Consider the following 22,630-nt stretch of genomic DNA (forward strand, 5'->3'; position numbering starts at 1 on the left):
TAGTGCTCACTGCTGCGTTCACTGGGTTGTTGTGTTCTCCTCGTTCGGCTCAGTCTATTTGCACGGTGATAAAACAGCACAGTGATTAAAATGGTGTCATAAAAGCAGCGAGAACAAGAAGCTGCAGCGGCGGATGTTTATATGACCACAGAGGGTGTCGGAGGAGCGGAGATTTATTAATGACTCAGGTGTGTGGGGACGGCTGCGCTCTTATTCTGAAATAATTCACACGTCAAAGCCGCGTTCATCGATATTTTTGACACGAACATCGGATCAAGTGACTGGAGGAGGCAGTGGCTCAGCTGGTCGAGCGGGTCGGCCACTGTTGTCAGGGTTGGTCGGTTCCCCGTAATAACCGAGGGAGTGCATGCGGTTGGTTAAAAACTAGCCACGCCCATCTGTGGATAAACCAAACGTTGACCCGCCATAACGTCGCCCGTTGGTTTGTGGGTGGGGGGTGGAGCCTGACTAAGAGCTGTCGAGGGCACTGCACGCCCACTTACACCTTTTAAACTCTTCTGGTTCAGGAAGCAGAGGATCATGGGTAATATCCAGCGTTCAGTTGCGTTCCAGTGAGTGGGACGGCAGTCAGAGCTCCGCTCCGGTGATTGATGGGCTTTGTTTTCACTACATGAAAACCACTTAACTCGCAGCCGAACAGAATTAATAAGCGCTCGTGGCTGCAGGAGCCGTCGCTGCAGTGGATTAAAAAACGCCGCTGCAGCGTTGAGAGGAACTTTTATTGAATTGGCTAAAACATGACATCGCCTCCGTGTGTTTGCTGTCATGGAGACGAGACCCTGATAACAACAGTGGACGCCCAGCGATGATCCGTCAGAGGTGTGAAACGTAATAAATACGTCTTCATCTCTCACCTGTGAGGTCACGTGTTGTTTGTGGCGTCCTCTCAGACGAACTGTTTACACGCACCAATTAGCGTTGAAATATTTCTGACTGAGAAACTCCGAGACCCCTTGTCGCCTCTCATCTCGGAGCCTCTCCCTCCTTCCAGCAGCATCTCGGAGAGCGGAGTCGGGCTTTCATGTGAAGCCTCAGGGACGGAGCCCCGAGCGCGAGCCATTCTTCGTCTTTTAATTGGCGCCTCTACGTGCTCGTTAGTTCACAACACTTCAATTTGGCAGCGGCGTTAAGGATCGGCCCCTCCGTACGAGACGAGAACTTGATAATGCTGTCAGTAACTAATTAGCGGTGATGGCATCTGTCAGGAAATTGCATGCCGGGGCAATTAAAAATGATGCACTATTAGTTTTTGCCAACCTCGCTGACCCAGTTAGCGCGGGTGGTCAGAGTGGGCGGGGCCGAGCGGGCGCACAGGAGCACTTTGAGGTTATTTGTGGAAGAATCTGGGCTGGTTTAACTTTGTTTGTTTTTCTCAGACATAACATTTGGCAACACAAACACACACACACACACACACACACACTCTCACACACACACACACACACTCACACTCACACTCACACACAAACACACACACACACACACACACACACACACACACAGGTCAGCCTGCAGTATATTGTGTGCTGTCGACTCTGCAGCTCCTGCAGAGATAATAAATGTCAGAGTTTTAAGGTGCTGTCCTCCGGCTGCAGGTTGCACAGCTCAAGAAAACACCAAGTCACCGAAACACAACCCAACAGCTCACAAAGTGCTCGTCATGGAAACCTAAAGGACAAACTCACGCAGAGGACGCCTGGAGTTTTGTTCTGTCCCGTTAAACAGCTGGGCCTGAGGACGGTGGCGTTGGATCCAGATGATAAACTCTTTGATTCAAAGCAACAGATCTCATATATCGTGTGGAGAGATTGCAGCACTTCAAGGACCCCTTCACTAAAACCCATGTAATGAGAATTTTGGAGTTAGATGTTTTATATCAGAATAAAAATATTTTTTATTCCGGAACCTCCCTCAGGTGTCCCTGCTCTTAATGATGGATCCTAATAATCTTTTTTGACTTCTTGAACTTTTCCTCTTAGCGTCCGGTCAAAAGATCCAGAGAACTGAATGACTCACAGGAGGCCTCATCATCGCCTCTTAGTTTAACTTAAACATGAAGAAAAGTCTTTAAGAAACCTGGACGACCACAATATAAAATAAATCCCTCCAATTTTCTTTTTCTTTGTGGTCTTGTTTTGTCGGTGTGTAGTCATGTGACGCCGGTCGTCTCCTCTCCACGCCCACTTCCTCCACATCCGTCACTCGCTCCTGCTTTTCTGTTTGTTTGTTTGTTTCTAATTACAGAGTTTTTCTGACACCTGTTCCAACTCTGCTGTGGAAACGTGCAGCTCTGTGCACACGCTCGACACACGGCTGCACACAGATTAACACACACTCACACTATCTCCCATTTGCACTCCGTCTTTAGCCCTCACACACACACACACACACACACACACACACACACACACACACATCCCCTTGTGTACAATTACCTCTTCTTTACTATTTACCTCTCTGCACGCTCGCTGTTTTTTGAAGGGTTTTAGGTAAACAACACACACACACACACACACACACATGCAGCTCAAACCCCTCCACCGTTGAATGGTAGCGTTGGTAAAAAACACACTGATTGATGTGGCGTGAACTGATCCCCTGTAAACGCTGTCTGTTGCCACCAACTTCCCACAATGCACCACACAGGGTGTCAGAGCACCATCGCTTTCTGTCACAAACTTTGGATGAGTGGCGTCACATGACAGGCGGCGGCAGATGGCTCCGGCGTGCGTTTTAAGGAATGATGGGAAAGAATTCCCAGAACGCTTCTCTGCTGGCGATGGTGTTCGTGGGCAGCGGCATCCCCAGCGGGCTCCTCCCCCTCTTCTTCGAGTGCTCTCATGCAGCTGAGTGATGTGTTCGACGTCACTGAGGATGAGGGGCGTGCACAAGAGCGTCCCCGGGGATGATGTGGCGATCTAAGGAGGAATGAGGCTTCATTGACGAGCGGAGCCTCGACGCATCACGATGCCTTGAGGGACCGTCAGACACTTTTAGAAGTTTTGACAGTAAAGTTGTGAGATTGGCCCCTGGACTTGATCTCATGAGCATCGGTCAACTGTGTTTTCCTTTTCCTGCCTAAAATATGTAAATGAGATAAACGGACCTGCTGTTAAAGGGTCAGGACAGTGACGCCTCTGTCTGGGATCTGATTATCTCTCCATTAACGTGTGTTTCTCATGATCCAGATAAGATCTCCACATTACAGGATTATTCCTGTTGGAGCTGGGGTCAGTTTCTTCCTGTTCGTGATTACGATGATCTCACTCAGAAAAAAACTCCAACGTGCAAAATAAACAAAATACATGAGAAGAAATGAAACTCCCACCGAACTCTGACCTGGAGCAGCGGCAGCGTTTTACTCTCTGAGGTCAGCGGCTGCAATCAAGACTGAAACACTTGATTGTGCACAAAGATGAATGCAGATCAGTGATGATGAAGATGTGACCCTTCAGAGGGGGGGGGGCAGAGACCCTTCAGGGGGGGAGCAGAGGAGACAGCGGCTGAGGAAGCTCCAGGCCACAGGAAGCATTTTCCAGGGAGAAGAGCCTCTGTAATTTTAAAAGAATATAAAAAAAACGGGCTGACCAAGATGGAGCTGCCTGGGGACAGAGAGGAAGAGACGGAGAGATGAAGAGAGTGAGAGCGAGATACATTTATATTATGTGATTAAAGGAGAAGAGGAGGCCGGTCGGTCCAGTGACAGACGGAGTGATGTAGTGGGAGTCGAGCGGCGGCTCTATACTCTCTAATTGACCCCGGTTAGGATCCACACACCCTTTCCCCGGCTCACAAAGAGACGCCTAATTGCTGCAGCTGATTGGGTCCTGATAGAATTACGGCTGTCAGTGAAGGTCATTAGGCTCAGATTCATCTTCCATCCCGGGGACGAGCAAAGCCGGCCTCCTTATTCCACAAGCCGGCCTTAACGAGCTCGCCATGAGCTCTTTTGTCAGGGAGAAAATCACAGATAAAGTAAAAAGCTGGTGTGAGTCTGTGTGTGTGTGTGTGTCGGTGTGTGTTTCAGCATGTTGTCTGCCTGTGATCTCGGAAACATGGATCAATATTTGTGAGTGAACAACTCTTTCTCCCCCGAAGGGATGAGAAGCGGCAACAGAGGCTTTAATCTGGGAGGTCAAGCCAACACTTCCTGTAGCTGCTCCGCTGGCGGCGAACAGGAAGTAGACCTCTCAGATAAAGAAGGCGTTACACCCGACCTCCGAGCTTTGTTCTTCTTCTCTGAACGAGAACACTGCTGTTCGAGTGACAGCTTTATTGTCATTCTTCCATCAGTACAGGACACAGACAGGATTTAAATGATGGTTCCCTCTGATCCCGAGTTTTAACAAGTAGAGAAAACTCAACTCTCGTCACATAGACTGACCTGTTCAGTGAAGTCCTTTCTGTTTCTTCCACCATGAAAAACAATCAAAGTCAGAAAAATATAAATATGCACAATAAAGATTCAAACTGGAGAAGAAGTCCGATGACGCTGCAGATGTACTCTGATGTAATGTTTCCCTTTGCACCACAAATATCCATCGAACCATGTGATTCTACAAATTAGCCCAGAATATTTATTTCACAACATTTTAACATGAAATACGTTTTAAATAACCGAAGCTTCGTCTTAAACAGAATCTTCATGAGCGATATTAGACACAGCGACGTTTACCTCGATTTAAAACTCATGGGAGAAAAGAAGAATTGAGAAACAAAAATGGACAAAGTAGTTGTGTAAAGCAGACGAGATGAAAATATGATTTTACACTACAGATTTTCCGAGGAGCCTTTTTTTCCTGCAGCGTGCTCATGCATTAAAAATCGAAAGCCATCATCTCGACTCCTGCAGGTGGTATTCTTGTTTGTGTTTGTTCGTGGTCACATCCTGCTCCGTCTGCGGCTTTTCTCCAACGGACTCTCCTGAGAGGACGAGAGCTGATAACAGGGCGTCAGAAAACCTGCACAAGGTCGGGCGGCCTCCTCCGTCTGCGTGAGACAAAGAGGAACGAGAGAGAAACACAATGTTTGATGGATTTAGTTCTTAGCGGGAGAAGCGGAACATCGATGATGTCCGCTGTCTTTGCCGTGTCCGCTCGCCGGCGATTTTCTAGGATTTACTGTGCGAAAATCTCAAACATAGGGAGAGAGAGAGAGGGAGGGAGAGAGAGAGAGAGAGAGGCCTGCAGGGAGACGATGACTCAACCAGCAACTCTCAGCCGCCACAACTTCTTCTGCATGTCAAGTTTTCATCATGTATAATTCCTGTTGTTTGCACACAGACCGCTGCAGCTCCTTCACGCCACATTCAAGTCGCAGCGTTTAAACCATAATTAAACTTTGGGATCTGGTTCAGAATCACAGACATCAGGCGTCTCTGACGGAGGTTTTGTTCCACACTTGGTAAACTACAGAAAAACGGTCAAGCAACAGGAGAACAAAGCCTCCGCCCCTGTGGTGACTACATCTGAAAAAAAATCCATGTGAAGAAGAAAAATAGTGTCGGGCTTCACTTGTTAACAAACCGCTAACGCTACCACGTCGAAGTAATGAGGTTTTTCTTTTTCGCTGTTTGAGTGGCGAGCGATGAGAGTGGAAAGAGACAGCAGCGATTAGGGTTTAAAAACTGCAGGAAACATCAGAGGAGAGCGTCGGTGGACGTCCTGGTGAGACAGAAACATTTCTCATGATGTGAAATACACACCGCGCTGCTGGAGAAGCTTCACTGGAGAAACTCTTCAGTTTCACAGGCTGAGCCGACGCTCGGCCTTCAACAGTTTTCTGCACATGACGCTCATCAGGACTCAGACGGTCCCGGAACAGAGATTAAGGTCCATTAGAATAACTTTTAGTTTAACTGCAGCATTTCTGTGCAGAGATTATAATTTAATGCCCGTAGATAATGAGCGTGGAAACCTAAGCCTGTTGAAACCCGATAACGAAAAACATCACGTCGGGTTTGAACGCAATAAAAAAAAGTCTTTTTAGGCTCAGTTAATTTTCTCTGGACAGAAATCTGTGGGTTTCGTTACACTCGGATACTGACGCACATCGAGCGACAGACGTGTGCACGACAAGGTGCAACTGACTTCACCTCCAGTCGTGTCTTCGTTTGTCTCCATCTGAAGATCAAACTCAGGAGAGGACGGGAGGAGTTCCTGTTTTAAAACAACACTGATGCTACGTATGTGGATGAATCTACCACGTATGAACCAGAGCGTGAAACTGAAGACTGGTCATGCACCAAACATGTTCAGTTCTACTGCACCGATGTAACAGAAGTAATTTATGAGAATATCTGACTGGATTGAGCTCAACGTTAAACACTCATGTTAGTTTCTAGTGCTTCAGGCTGAATGTTCTGCTGCAGAGTCCGGAGCTGTCGGCGGCCCGTCGCTCTGGAACATTAAAACCCTCCAGCTGTCCATTAACGCGCCTCTGTCAGGCTCAAGAGCTGGAGGTGGGAGTAGCACATTAGCTGAAAGCTAACATGAATGATATAGATGTGCAGAATTTAACCCCTGACCTGTGTTCGCGGGCCCACGCTGCCCAGCGGAGCCGCTGCCGCCTGCTGCCGCTCTGGGAGGGAACACGGAGTAATCAAAACAAATGAGTCAGTGAGCGGAGAGGAAACCGGCGCCGTGAGCAGATTTCTAATGACGACTAATATTAGCATAACGTAATCTGTTTGTTGATCAAGGGTAAACTTTTGGGGGAGGACATGTTAGGTGCAGAATAAACAAAAGCAGCTGCTGCCAAGGCTCCAGCAGCCTTCAGGGGGGGGGGGGGGGGGGGGGAGGCCGAGGCCGTTCTTAATGTGGGCAGAGCTGCACCAGGCAATCTATCAGGTCCGCACACACTTATCCACTCCTGTTTCTGCAGACTTCTCAGAGGCTCCAGTCACATTTGGGGGGACATTGAGGAGTTTGAACTAATGTATTCATTGCTCTTCTTTTACCCAAAAACATTTTTCTTCTTTCCGGCCCTCCCTCCTGTTTTCCACCGGCGGTTAATTGCACGAACCTCCTTGGTGCTTTCAGTTACAAGGCCGCCGCTGCAGACCTGCCATGCTTGTCCCTTAAATATTATATGAAGACTTAAGTAACAATTGTTGTTCTTTGGCCCATCAAGTATTCATGCTGTCTGTGTGAGGTGCACCATGGGAGAGGAGTGTGGGAGAGACCCTTGTTTGCAATGCATTTTGGGGGAGAAGTAGAAGCAAACACTGCAAAAATAAAGAGTTCGTTTTAAAAAGTTAATCCGGTCTCATTTTCATCTTTCAAACCCGGCTCTTAATAAAAGCCCAGAAGCCTCCGGTGGATTCATCATCACAAACTCACGCTGTGCAGCCGAGCTTTGTTAAAACCCACAGAACTTCAGTGGAGACCCTCAGATCCTCAGAGGAACTGTCGGGATGAATTCCTGGAAAATGAGTTTCAAACACACCAACAATATTTCAACTTGAAAAACTCCTGGATTCCTGAGAATCTGTGGTTTGATCATTGATCGTTAAAAAAGATGGACGACCTGACGGCCTCCAACACTGAGGCCATAGCACCTTGATCACCCCCTGGTGGCTGTCTGCAGGTTATGTCATATACAGAACTCGTCCATGTTAGCAGATGGGACATGGACCAAACTAAAACTCAGAGTAGACGTTAAATAAATGTTCAAAGATGTTTCTGTCGTTTCAGCTCTGATGTTTGTTCAAGTGTTTCTGAAAGGTTTGGTTTGAATCAGTTATTTGATAAATGTACGTTTCCTGTTTATTTTTTGTTCATCTAGTGGTTGTGATATTTGTTGAGACGTCAAATGTTTACAGTGCAAATGCAGCAACATGAAGCAAAGGCACCACAACTCTCTCTGTGTGTAACACACACGTATGAACACACAAGAAAAATACCAGCTCCCAGATCTCAGTGAAGCACAGTGGAGCCGTGGAGAGTCTAATAAGTCAAACTGCAGGCTGAGCAGGCAGTGCATGAATATCAAATGCGGCCTAATTGATTACCTAATTTATGCAATAACCAGTATTTTTTAATTATAGTTATTTATTGCCTAAGTGTTTATGGGGCTCGGCTGATTCATGGACGCTGTGTTGAGCCACGGGTCAGACTCAGTGGACCCTGTTTATAACACTGACAGCAAAATTACCACAGATCCACTTCATCATCGCCGCTGCTGCTGAAACTGGAAACTGTCGCTGGGAGAGGCCGAGGATCCGAATAAGAAAATCCCAGAACGTAAAGAAAACATTAAACTCCAACACCACAGACTGTTGGTAATAATTTTAAAGTTCACTCTGTAGATGGACAGATGGATAAATGATTGATTCCAGAGGAGATTCAAGCATCTGGCAGCAAAGTTAATAATAAGTTGAGTTTGTATTTGAAGGTGTGAGAAGTGATTTCATGATCAAACTGGTCTAAAGATCTGCAGAGGAAACTGGAGGCTTCAGCTGAGCACACTTCACTAGTGACGTCATCATTGATCTTATATCTGTCTGCAAACCCAGATTGGAACAGACCTGTCAGCTGTCATCAGTGTTTGAGCGAAGAGAAAAAGACTCTAACAACTCAAGAACACACAGAAGACACGAGGACTGAGAGTCTTATGGTGTACGATTGTTTCTGTGTCAACAGACTCGGATCCAGAAACAAACGGTGACATCTGAGCAGCCCTCTGAGGTGCAGCATGTTTACTGCAGCCAAACTGAGAGGCAGGGGGAGCTGGGTAATACGCGCCTGGTGTCACAGCGTGCTGCCAAACGCTGTAAATGCACAACTCTTGTACCGGCATTAAACATGTAGCGACGTGGGCAAGTGACAGTGAGGCGCTCGATGAGCTGGAGATCGAGTCGACACGACAGGAAGTTAACTTAATCTCGCCGGGACTCGGGCGAGATGAGATGGATTTTTCTCAAGGAACGAGGAACAGAAAAAAGTGAGGGATGTGGAGAGAGAGAGAGCGGAGAGAGAGAGAGAGAGAGAGAGAGCGACGTCACAGACGTGTCGCTGCGGTTTTGTCAGTTTTGTTGCGGACGCTCTGGGTTCAGCTCCGAGAAAAACCTCCAGGACCTGCCGACCCTGGTGACCTCTGACCTCCTGCTCAGAAAAAACTCTGGAGTTCAGCTACAGCTGCCACTTTGGATTTGAAGCCTCCCTTGTCCTTTCCCCCTGTCCTCCCAGCATGCCGTTGTGCATGTTGATGTTGCTGCCAGCGCAGAGGCCTGCCCACCAGCCCGTCCATCTGTCCTCCCCCTGTCTGTCTGTGATGAGTGCTGACAGGACGTCTGACAGAACCGTTGATTTACGTTCACATGATAAAAGCTGGAGAAAATCCAAAAAGCAGCAAAGTGACGTTCAAGGTCCAACAGACGTTTCACAATCATCCGTCCTGAATAATCCTAGAATGTATAATGAATGATTAATATGAAGTTGTTATTAAAAGAGGGAATGAATGTAGTGATAATTTAAACTGAACACTGTGACATTTGGTTTTTAGCCACGTACTCATCACAGTGTCAAACTCACGTTTGATGGTTTTAAAGTTTGAATGTTTTGAGATATTTCTACATTTGTCGGTCAGACGATCAGATCACAGTCTGGCTGCCGTCGGCTCGTGGTTCCTGCAGGTTTGGATCTGCCGTCGTCCTCTTTCACCAACGTGCTGGCGGCGAGTTCAGGCCCACACGCCCACCTCGGCGATGAAGGAGCCACTGCGTCTTTTCCCTCTGATCAGCGACGTGTGTGCACGCTCTCCTCTGCCAGTTTGACTGTGAACCAACACGATTCACTTTAATGTTAAAACCAGTGACGAGGCAAAGCAGAGAAGAAGAAAAATCAGCAGCCTTCATCATCTGTGAAGGTTCCTGTTGGCGAGTCTGCGTCATAAACAGGTAGTTGGAATTTCCAGAGAGGAAACGCTTGGAGCTCATTTGGATGATCTGACACGTTTGATGGCGATGAGACAATGCATTTCTGTGCTTAATAAAACAAAAAGAGCTGGAGGTGTGTGCGTGTGCCAGCCTCAGTTTGCCTTCTGTTCTCCTCAGAGGACCGAGCAACACCAATTAACTCCCCAACAGTGGTAATCAGGGGAGCTGTAAGATTCCACACAAATTGAATTAAACCGTCCCTAACCATATGCCAATACGTGTCATCTTCAAAGCCTGTTTTCAACACGGCAGCGCTTCAGAGACACTCGCCGGAGCAGCACGATGAGACAAAAAGACATAATCAATAACAACCACACTACAAAAGAAGAGAAATCAGCTTGAGCCGTTTAATCGCAGAGTTTTCTGACTGACAAGCTTTTTGAACACAGGTGGGCGTCAGGTTGAGTTCTACTTCCTCAAAAGTCTCAATGTGGCCTCTGGCCTCGGGCGGCGCTGAGGAGTCCTCCGGCTGCTAATTGCTCTGGTTTGTCATTGTCTCACAGCGACGGTGGTGACGTGGGGGGGGGGGGGGGGGGTCAAAGGGCAGCGCAGCAAATAAACCTGAGATGCTGTGACCCCTGAGAATCAGATAATGTCAGTCTGACAGGGGCCGAACAGGTCAGCTCATCGGACCGGGCTGAAGGTGCTCGGCTCTCATTAGTCGCTCTGGAGCGGACAGACGGTGAATATATTCCGTGTATGATCAGATCATCACTTTTCCCTCTGATGATCTCAGACTTTATTAACCTCAGAGGCGACGTCACAGTGAAGCTCCGAGTCATCAACAGTGGAGAACAACTGTGGGAGGAGCCAAAGAAAAAGGAGGAAATGCAAACTCCAAACAAAAGACCCAGGATGAACCGGGATTCATCGCTGCAGCTCCTCTTTTCAGCCTCTGTCTCAAAGTCAGGAAACAAACTCTGTGACCTCAGCTCCATCATTCTGTTACAAGTTCACGACGGTCATCCTCTCGTCTTTTCTCAGTAAAGGCTCGGACTAATAGCCCTTGCTAATTTGCTAATGGCCTCCTCTTCCTGTGGGCCATTAGATAAGCTGCGGCCGCGCTTTCCAGCGACGTGATGCAAACCGCACTGATCACGATCAGCCTGCTAATGGGCTCTGAAAGGGAGACAACACATTCAATCACATTTACTCACAATGAAAGATACAGTGGCGTGTAACCTGAACCGGAGCGGATACGCCGTTCGTTCCACCGTGTCGCAGCGCTTTGATTTTACGTTCGATACTCCGTGTTTTTCTGGATACGTCGGCCGATTGATTTAGATAAGCACTCGACCTCCATCGCAGCAGCTCGTCATTAACACACTCACTGCAGAATCAAACCACCGACACGGCATCAGGAGATCACACTGATCCACAGGTGCAGGAATCAGTTTATCTGAAGTCTCCGACTGTGATCAGACTCGTGTTACAGCAAAGTTCATGAGAAGAAGCAGACTTTGTCTTTTTGTCCTTTTGTCACGTTGGACGTCATGAATGGAAACTGAGAATCTCTCGCCAGTGTTGCATTTTGCACGATACAAAGCAAAAATAGCTGTTCGCAGTTCGTTCTTCCCAAGATGTAAAAAAGTCCACGACAGTCGTGGAAATTAAAGCTCAATGTTCATCGTAACAGAAAAGATCACATGAAGAAATGAACGAGTTCACCAGAGTGTCATGTTTCCATCACTGTCGATCGGAGCAGATTAAAAACTTGAGTCAGGATCGAATCCATTCACACTGAAGACTGAAGTCGCTTTTTTGATCTTTGGAAAATGGCCTTCGGAGATTATTGAAAAATAACTGTTTCAAACTTAGTCCCAACACAGTGCGGCTAAATGAAATTAGCATCAGATTAAACAACCATGAATCTGCAGACTGGTGACGAATTAAAGGACGGAGCTGCAGAGACGAGATTCTTCTGCACAGGGACACGACTTCCTGTCCACAACTTCTTCAGTAAACTCGTCCTCAGTTCATGAGAGAACAATAATAAAGACTTTGACGACAATCAATCACAGTTTTTAAACGTTTTTAACCGTTCAAAGAATAAATGAAAGTGTGGGACGGATCCGCTGTGATTCTATCTGAACGTGTCGGTTCATCAGTTTCTGAAACTAAGAGCTGATTAGTGGCATCGACAAAATAAAACATCACACAGGCTTGAATTCATCTCATCTGCCTGTGATGATGTGACGTAGATGCAGGGGGCGCTGTGTTCCTGGAACCTCTCTGTGATTCGCACGCTTCAGAATCGTTTCTTAATCAGAGGATTTGAAACTTTTATATTTTCTATCTTTATTTTGGGCTTTTTTAAACGACTCTTTCTTCTTTTTCTCTTTTAATCCACATGAATGTTTTCAAACTTGATCAAAGCTTTTTTTGTATTTACATCATTAACTCCGGCGTCTTCATGTCTTTAATTGCTCTTATTAGTTTGAACCTCCCTCAGCCTCACTTTGCTCAGACTAACTCCGCTTCCTTTATACCTCCGTCTGTCTGATGTCATCTCGACGGCGTCTCACATCCCGACTGCTCGGCCTCTCGTTAGCTCCTCGGCGTATCAAAGCGACGTAATGGCTCTGCAAAAAGCCTAATTAGATCTAAATTAGCGTCACTTTCTTGACTCAACATTATGGATTGAGGACGAGGGACTAATTATGCTGCTGTTAATGCAGAGAGGGGTTAATGACGGGGAGTTTGTCACCAAAACAGAACGAGCAGGGACGTGAGCGGCTCGGCTGGAGCCCGACGGCCCCTCTTTCTGCTGATGTGAGCTGTTTGAGAGCCGGCTGCTCCTGATCAATCTTCACTTTATATGTGGTAAACAAACTATAACTCAGATTTACAGGCCGTCGACCGCTCGGCAGATTAGAGCTTAACGGCGGTGAGCCTCCGGATGCATGAACGCGACACATTCGGCTGCAATTATGTGCATAACAAATCATCACAATGTTTCCCTCTGAACTTTAGACTGCATCCCTGCACAGGTGGAATCACAATACTGAGTTTTACTATTTCCTATGAAAGCAGCAATGCACGTCCATCAGAGCTACACTGAATCACACCGTTAAAAACCTGGAGTCACGCTGTTGATTACTGACGAGATGAAACTGTACATTTCATTATAAAGAACAGGAAGTCACATACTCATGATTTAGCTTTTATTGCACGTAGAATAGAGAGGGGAGGAAAAAGGCAAATATCACAACACAATGTGATTAAAGGTTCGTTAAGAATCAATACACCTGAACTGAACATCAGACGTGTTCCTGACGTGTTCCTGACGTGTTCCTGACGTGTTCGGTAAAACATCAGAGTGAGTCCATGTGAGAAAACTCTGGAACCTTCCCAGGATGAAGAAGAGGAGCCGTACACGTAGAAGACGAAGACGTCCACTCGGAAAGACGAGGAGGTTCCAGATGTTTTGGTGATGAGGGCCGACGCCGTGTGGACGAGCTGTAAACAACAACACTGATCTTTACACAGCAGAGTTCAGACGTCATGTCCCGCCTCCTGCTGCTCTACAACCTCTAAACCTCTAAAACCTTCAATGTGGTGAAATTAAACCTGATGTTAATGAGTCAGATCTGATCCTCGTTCGTTCAGATCCATGAAAACCGAAGAAGAGGAAGAAGAAGATCCATCAGTGAATCTGTTGTAACTGTCGTTGCAGTCGCACATCACAACTCGTGGCATCATTCAGTCGGAGCACAGCTGACGTACGGTGACGCTCGATATTTGATTTCTTTCTTGTTGTTGTCGTCCTTCTGTCAAAAAACCAGGAAGTGCAGTTGATCAGCTTTTCGTGGTTTATCCCTCCGAGAATAAAAATGATGACGTGAATGTTCTGCAGCAAACAACAACCAATCAAAAGCCACCGATGAAAAGTCGATATGACGATAATTGATATTTAATTTATTGTTTATTTGATAGTTTTTACATTAGCTTACATTCTGTTTCCATGTTTTGTTCATTGGATTAATTAGTTTGTAATTTCCTGATGAATGTTTGATTAAAATATAAAAAGGTTGGAATATAAAGCAGCAGAGCAGTTCAGACCCGGTCGAGGCCGGTGACAGATCGGAGCTGAGATGTGGGAGCAGACGCCGCTCAGCCAGCCGGAGCTCCTCTCCGGCCCCGCCTCTTTCTTTCAGAGAGCGTGACTCCGCAGGGACTCCGAATCTCAGACAAAGTATGCAAATGAGTAATTAGTTCAATAACAGTTTCCCAAACATCAGCCCTAAAGCAACTGCTCTGCATTTATTATGACAATTACCATATGCAGCGTCGTGATGGATCTGCCCCTCGCCGCTGCTGCCGCCATCGTCCCCACACCGCGGTGAATGAACGAGCTAACGGGAGAAAACACATCAAGCCCGACGTGACGATCAGCTCGTCCTGCAGGCGGAGGAAAAAAATAAACTTCCATCTGTGGGAGGAACCTGCCTCCTCAACCGTGACTCTCGACCCTTCACTTCCTGTTAAAAAGAATCTATTGATCGATTGTCAGTTACAGTTCAACCACGAAATAACAAACCAGCTGACGACTTCGGAGGTTTGATCCATTAACTGAATGACGTTGAAAACAAGTTTGTTTGCTGCACGTTTGAGAATCATCGGAAGATAGAAACTTTAAAAGTTGGTGATGTGAACAAATCGGACAGATGTGGTCACATGATCCTGTAGCGTGACTGATCTCAAATTATAAATTCAAACATGTTTCCGATTGACGAGATTCGCGTTAGGGAACATCTACTGTGTTCGTGTTTATGTTGTCGTCTTTCGTCACGTCTGCGATATTAAAGTATCCTGAAGCGCATCAGACGTTATATTTGTGTCGACTCTCCAGGAAACTCATTAGAAATCTTTTACATGGAAAAAGAAAAAACTGCTAATGTCTATTTCTGGAGCTTTGATTTCTTCCTTGAAACTGTAGTGAGATAATTCTCTCTGGTCCCAGAGCAGCTTCTATTATCTGTCTCAAGGTTTCTGTGAATGAGCGTCAGAGCTGCAAACAAAACAGAGAAATGCAGAAACAAGGAAAATAGATGACACAACAAAACTGCGTCGACGTTTCCAGATGTCATTTATAGACAAACCTCCGCGTCTTCACTCTGTTTCTCAGATTTGAATTCAATCGTACCAGATCACTTTGATCCTCCAGCGGCTGCGGATCGATTCGTTGAGTCTGAGGAACCTTCAGGTTTGTTTGAGCTGATTCTGATCACATGTCTGTTTTTTAAAGTTCTCCTGCTCAAACATTTGAACTCAAACCTGCAACGACAGAGAAGAACCTTCGTTTCTATGTAAAGTTTATTTACAGACTCACAAAGTCTCAGTAAAACTACGACGTGTTCTCAAAGGTGTTTTGTTGTGTTTCGTTTCTTTACAGTTGAAAAACCATCGGTCATGTGACAGCAGTAAACCTGACCTTAATATACTATTATTGGAGTGAGCCTCCGCCTGCCGGGCGATGTATCTCCATGGTAACCGTCTCCTTCTCTCCAGGCTGGCAGACGCTAACGACACCGTTGATTTGTCGCCCGGTCTCTGCAACCTTGTAAGGTGACGGCGAGGCGCGGGCCCCGTGTTTGCGGCAGCGGTTGGACTGCTGGTGATAATTAGTCTCTGTAGCGGCGCCGCTCTGACTGGGCGCACATGTTTCAGCTGTCACAGGTGTATTCTGGGAGATGCGGTTCGATGACAGCCGTGACAGCGCCATCTGGACCTGTCCGTACTGTGGGACGCCGACTCCGCGGTGACAAGCTGCGGTGCCGAGAGACTGTGTGTGTGTGTGTGTGTGTGTGTGTGTTTGAATATTCAGGATGCCAGCAGGAGTACATGTTGCAAAGTGTGCGAGCAAATGTACGCTTCACACAAGTTTTGGTGTGTGTGTGTGTGTGTGTGTGTGTGTGTGTGTGTGTGTGTGTAACTATACACTGAATCAAAATGAATTTCAAATGATACACAATGAATCAGAGTGAATATTTATGTCCAGTGTGTTTTTGTGCAGTTGTCCATGTGTTTTGTGTGTCTGTGTGTGTGTGTGTGTGTTTCCAGCAGGACTTCATGCTGTGTTCAGACACGTGTTTTTCAGGATTCACACACGTGCATCGTGTGTGTGCATGAAAGTGTGTTTGTGTGTGTGTGTGTTTTGGCTTTGCTGTTAATCAAACTATTTTTAAGTTGGACACTTGATCGCAACAGTTCGGCTCAAAGCGTCGTTCAGATGTGAAACTCAGGTCCGGCCCTTTTCTTTCTCCCTGGGAAACAAGTGAACCTCTTCTCAAAGCATTGTGGGACATCAGGGGACGTGGAACTGAGCAGAAATGTTGGAGACATAATGGCACAGATGCACATGGGACCATATTTTTGCTAATTGTGATGACGAACGTTTGCTAACGACCATTTATTAATTCTGGCTGCGTTCAGTAAAACGTTTCACTGTGAAGCTGCTGCAAACACTGAATAAATAAAACACAGGAGTTGTCTCAGATCTGTGACGTCATCTGTATCAACACAACCTGAATGTTGCTGAAGACAAAGGTTCTTATGTTGAGAATCACAGATGCAGGGACTTTGCAAAGGGTGGGGAGAGCAGGGCTCTCAAGCTGAGAGGGGGCCCCTGAAAACCACAGAAGATCCAAATAACATTCAGTGACCCTCTGACTGTTTGTTGAGCGCCACCACCTGGTCAGAGTTAATTATAGTGCACGTACGGAGGCAGAGAAATCATAATGAAATTTAAAATCTTCTCTCAAACTGTACTTCAATGATTCAGCCTGAACGAGTGGGTGAATGAGAAACAGCTTCAGATGCTTTTCAGCCTGAGCCTCAGTCTTTGTTCCTGCAGGAACATGATGGACGTGATGCTGCTGCAGCGTGTGCGTGTGTGTGTGTGAGATGAAACAGCAGCGCAGATGAAACGTGTGTGTGTGTGTGTGTGTTGGAAGATGGTGGGATGGAGTAAGGTGTTGCCCGTTCCACTGAGCCTCCCCCTGGGCTGGTAGCTCTGGAAGCTCTGTGGAAGCTCACTTCACTCAGATACATGCAGATCAAACGCTGCATTGATCTCTGGGCTTCATGACACACACACACACACACACACACACACACACACACACACACACACACCAGCTCCACTCCGACCGACTCCTCCATTCTCTCCACCAGCAGCTGTGTGAAATATAAAACACATGGTAATTACCATCACGAGTATGAAATCAGCTCTGTATTAAGAATTTATCTTTGACTCACTGTGACATCCGCAGCTGACAGAATTAAACCATGTACATAACAGTACAAACTTCATTTTATTGGAACTTTGCATTTTTCAAAGCAAAAGTTACAAACTTCACGAGAAGAAATGATGAAGTGATTGAATAATAACGGTATAAATGTGAAGTCATCACGAATCAGACGAAGCTGAAAGATTGGTGACAATTTAAGATACGAACCTGGAGGAGTGTGTGTGAAAGTGTCGTCCTGTGGCTCATCACCAGGTTCTGTTCATTATCCCAGGAAGTAGTACCAACAGTTTAAACAAGAGAAAATAAAAGCATCAAGATAACTGAATAAAACGGATCTGATCCTGGAGCGACATCAACATGCAGAAGATCAACACACACACACCAACAGCTGATCTGTATGCAGTTTGTGCTGCATCTGTTTCCCTCCCCTGCAGTCCTGTAATCAACAGTGGAGATGAGATGGACAGTGAACGAAGACAAAGAATTCCTCTTATTGAATCCAGATCCACTTTGTTTATGTGCAACAAGAAGCCCTTGATTTTAATTAGAATCCCGGCGGCTGCAGGAACAGAAGCTAAACATCAGCGACAGACACAGAAGGATCAGCTCGTTGAGGCTAAACATCCCCTGTAGCAAAGTGAGCTGCGGCCTAATGAACGCCGGCCCGGTTCTGTATTCCTGCCGCGCACGTGAACTCACAGCTGCTGTGTTCAGAATTAAGCTGCTCAACATCTCTGCTGCCCACGAAGGTTTCTGGTTCAGGTGCACAGAGGATCAATTTAAATCGTTCTGTTGAACCTGCTGACCTTCCCTCCACCACCACACTCAGGTTTTATATTTTATTCCACAGGAGAGCGGCACACGTCTGAAGGTGCTTTTACTCTCGGACCAAGTCACGGACAGTAAATAAAGATGGGTGACACGTTGACGTGTCCACCCACCATCCTGAGATGACGCCACATTTTATCTCGGAAAACGAGCGCTGCCATCTTGTGTTAGCGATTGGTTAGTGGATCCGTGGTATCAAAGCCCCGCCCACACTCGAGTCAGTCACTGTCAATCATGACGTCTCGGCCCGTTTTCATATCATCGACAACGATAAATTAAAACCAAACTGATCAGAAACACAAACAAACATCAGTCTACTTCTAGTTTTAAGTTCATGTCCCATCTGCTAACATGGAGGAGGGGTTATGACTTATACTGCAGCCAGCCACCAGGGGGCAATAGAGACATTTCGTTTTCACTCTTAGCGAGCTAGATATTATTATTGTTGTTTATTATTGTACAGAACTTAATTTATTACATTTATTATTTCATAGAATTTCTCATTCGTATGATTTTGAGTCAATATTAGATGTTTTTATTGTTTAATGTCATTTTTTAGTAAATGTACAGATGTTGGCTCCAGTTTTTTTTCAGGTACATCACTTCTCACGTGTGTGACAAGAAACTTTAAGCTGAAACTTTGTTAATAAATCGACAGCGAGTCAAAGCGGCGCACGGTGCACACGGGGATTATCAGAGACAGAGATAGCGACTGACTGCATCGCTGCACAGTCACATGTATTTTCATTTCAAACTAAATTTCCAATCAGAGCCATCTGCCTGTTGAAGCCTCTTTTCTGTGTATTTAGACTCGACTTGACGAGCTCGGCTGCTCTCGTGTGAAACCCTCCTGCTCCTCGATGGAGGGTCTCCAGCACCTCGAGGATCCAGAGCGACGCCCCGAACCTGACGTGAAGAAGTTCAGCAGAAAACAAAACCCCGAAGATTCTGCTTCTTCTCCCTGCTGCTGTTTTCTCATCTTTTTCACTCGGTATAAACACGAGTGGATCAGAAACCAGGGCAGCAAACATGGCGTGACCCCCCAGAGTACACACACACACACACACACACACACACACACACACACACACGCTCACACACACACCCCCTGTAGTGTTTCCCTAATCCTCGATTCGTTCCGTTTTTACAGGCGGCCAGTGAAGTACTCCAACACATCAAAGACACACTGCTGTGTGTGTGTGTGTGTGTGTGTGTGTGTGTGTCTGTGTGTGTCTCTGTGTGTGTCTCTGTGTGTGTGTGTGTGTGTGTGTGTGTGTGTGTGTGTGTGTGTGTGTGATAAGGTAAAGTGATGCATGTCAATGTTTGTGATGTGGTCTGGTTGGTGTACGGTGTGTTTACAGACAGCTGGTAACTTTCAGCTTTGAAATGCATGAGCAGTGGTCTCTCTCTCTCTCTCTCTCTCTCTCTCTCTCTCTCTCGCTCGTTCTCTCTCTCGACAACATGACTGCACCTGAAGAGTAAATCCAAACTTTCTCACTCGCCCCCTGGTGGCTGGCTGCAGTATAGACATAAACCCTGCCTCCTCCATGTTAGCGGATGGGACATGGAGAAAGTTTTAATTGTTTAAGGTAGTTCTTCTCACACTTCATGTTCATGTACTGTTCATGTACTGTTTGTGTACTGTTCGTGTACTGTTCGTGTACTGTTCGTGTACTGTTCATGTACTGTTCATGTACTGCACAGACTCTGATGGCGCTGCCTGTACCTGAGATATTTCAGGTTAATATTTGTACAACGGAGACGTCGTCCATCTTTATTTACTGTCTGTGGTTGTGATGAAATTGTTGCCGTGGTTACGTCCTGTACATCTGACCCCCCCCTCTAAAACACCGATGCTCTGCTCGTCCTGTGAACGTTGGACGCAGTCGTGGATTTCTGTGGAGTCTGTGTTGTTGCCTCGAGTCGCTGCAGCAGTGGTTGTGGTGTGAACAGGTCAGGACACGCAGCAGGATCCAGTTAACTTGACTTTTATTGGGTGAATACACTGTTTTGTTCCTGATAAAAGCCCGGACGCTCCGGAGCTGCCGGTTCAGACGGATAATAACAGAGGTGGAAACTCTCCGAGCCTGAGCTCAGGTGAAAACACGTCCTGTCACAGCTGAAACATTCAGTCCTGACCTGAAGGACACACGCAGACACTTCATTCATCAGTAATTGCTCATCCACATTGTAGCTCTGACCTCTGACCTGTCGGCATTCAGACCTGACGCTCGGGTACTTAATGTTCCAGACTGCTGTTCCTGCCCTGTGTCACTGTGGGGAGGAACTGGGTGGTTAATTGCCAGGCGAGGATTCATCTCGTGGTTTGTAGACAGATCCATCATCATTCAGAGCAACAAGCTTCCGAGGCTCCGAGTGAATCGGATGAGAAACAGCCGACGAGACGAGATGCTGATGGAGATCAAGAGAGTTTGTGGCGATAAGATCCGACGCCAGTGTAGATGAGCTGGAAACACAAACGTTATCTCTGCAGCACAATGATTACATCACATCCTGCCTCTGCCTGAGGCTCCACCCCTCACCTCAGGTGTTGAACATGTGGTAAAAACGCAGCTCATTCATTGTTGCAGTAAAACGTATTGTGGAGCCTGTGGATGTTAAACTAGACTGGAACAGGAGAGGAAGAGTGTAAAGTAGTTAAACATTTACAGTGTGAGTCCACAGTCGGTCCTGTTTGCTCAAAGGCTGCACGGCAGACGTTAGTATTCAGTCGGGTGTCAGTGGAGAACGAGGTCCTCGGTCTGGACTCAACCTCGTGTGCTGGAGGAGTTGTCCTGTTCCTGCAGCTCTGCAGACGCTCGCGTCTCCTCCTGCGACACCTCCTCACTGAGATGTTGATCCAGACACAGAAGCTCTGAGTCACTGGTCTCACATGTGAGGAGGAGTTCAATGATATTCATCATTTCCTGCAGACTGGATGTTGTGTGGGCTCAGGTGAATAACCTGGTTTATGGAAACTCTATTGTAACTCGGACAAAGAAACATTCGCTCCGAGTCGCTGCTTCACTGTCCATCCTGGGTCAAAGGTCATTCCTGTAGCTCGTGCTTCTTTCTTCCATGTTCTTCTGAATCCACTGTTCGGTTTGGTTCCGTGATGTGATGCTATGAACCAGTGGAACGAAAGCTTCTCAGAGTGACGTTCGAAAGAGCAGCGAATCAGATTCTTCGTACTTTGAATTATTCTGTTCCCACTATTTAATCTGAAGCTTCACAGAGACAGACTTCAGACCAGGTTCCTGTAATAAGACAGAAGACACATTCACAGAATAAAGAACAGTGTTTTCATTACTGAAACACTTTATATCTTATTTTTTAAATCCTCTTTAAGACCTAAATAAAGAAGGAAACACGGTGGTGGAGCGATCAGGGGATTTAATCTGATATTAGTTTATAGATCACAACCTGTGCCATGGACACAGTCGGGGCTAATTGTCTCAGACGTCTTTCTCACTGGATTTGAATTTCTGTTTTCTTGGTGTTGATGTTTAACTCTTTTTCTTCTAACGTCTTCATCCACAGGAAGTTCCGACAAGAGATGAAAACATGTTTTAATGTGTCCAAAGCAGCGATGCTGCTGATCAGAGACTCACTGACACAGAGTTGATTAAAGCAGATGCTCTTAAAAGCTCTTCAGTTTCATAAAGGAAGCACTGACGATATAAATCACAGACATTCACATTCATTAAAAATGACAACCTCATGTTTCCCTCGCTCTAAATGAGAGGTCAGAGGTAGTTTCACTCTCAGACTTCGTCCTTTTAACGTGTTTTATTGCTCTTTGAGGCGACGTCTATTCAGTCGGGGCTTTCAGCAGGATCCAGATGTGTTTTGGTGGAGTGATGGAGGGAAGTCGTGCCGACGGAGCGCGTTTGCTTTCCGAAAGTTGTTCAAAGCTTTTTGAGAGAAAGAAAAAAGGGAAGTAAGTCTCCATGAAAAAGATGAGGACTGAAGCGAGGAGCAGGATTACAGGAGCGACGTGCGGCGGTGGAGGGATGAAGAGGACGTTCACCTGTTCACAGGTGATATTTCACTGTCAGGAGATCTGGAGTGAAGGTGGTTCAGATCTAAAGCAGCTTTTATTTCTAGATTCAACAAAACTTTATTTTCCTCAGTGTCGTAAACAAACGCTGGTTGATGATGAAACCGTAGAAATCCAGTCTCACTTTGATTTCTGTCGTTTGTGTTGAAGGATTTTATTGAGGAGTTTTTATGGAGTTTGAATTTGAATGGCTGTTGACAGGTTTTTGTTACGGAGTGATGAACTCAGCAGGTGGAAGATCACGATGATATCTAATGTTTAACTCTTTACGTTCTGTCCTCCCGGAGCCTCCACCTGTCTTTGTCCCTCTCTGGCCTCGTCTCTTCCTCTGCATTCTCTCTCGGCCTCCACCTCCTCTGCCTCATTAACATTCAAAGCAGCGTCTGAATTATTCCCATTGAAATAATTGATTTTCTTTTCTCTTTTTTTTCTGTCTGCTGGACCACTCTGTAAATAATGGATGGCTTCATCATCAGGGACTCTGGGACCCTGGAGGCCGAGTGGCGGCTGTAACTAATAAAAGACACAAAC

This window comes from Paralichthys olivaceus, chromosome 9 (assembly GCF_024713975.1).
Source record: "Paralichthys olivaceus isolate ysfri-2021 chromosome 9, ASM2471397v2, whole genome shotgun sequence".
NCBI lineage: Eukaryota > Metazoa > Chordata > Actinopteri > Pleuronectiformes > Paralichthyidae > Paralichthys > Paralichthys olivaceus.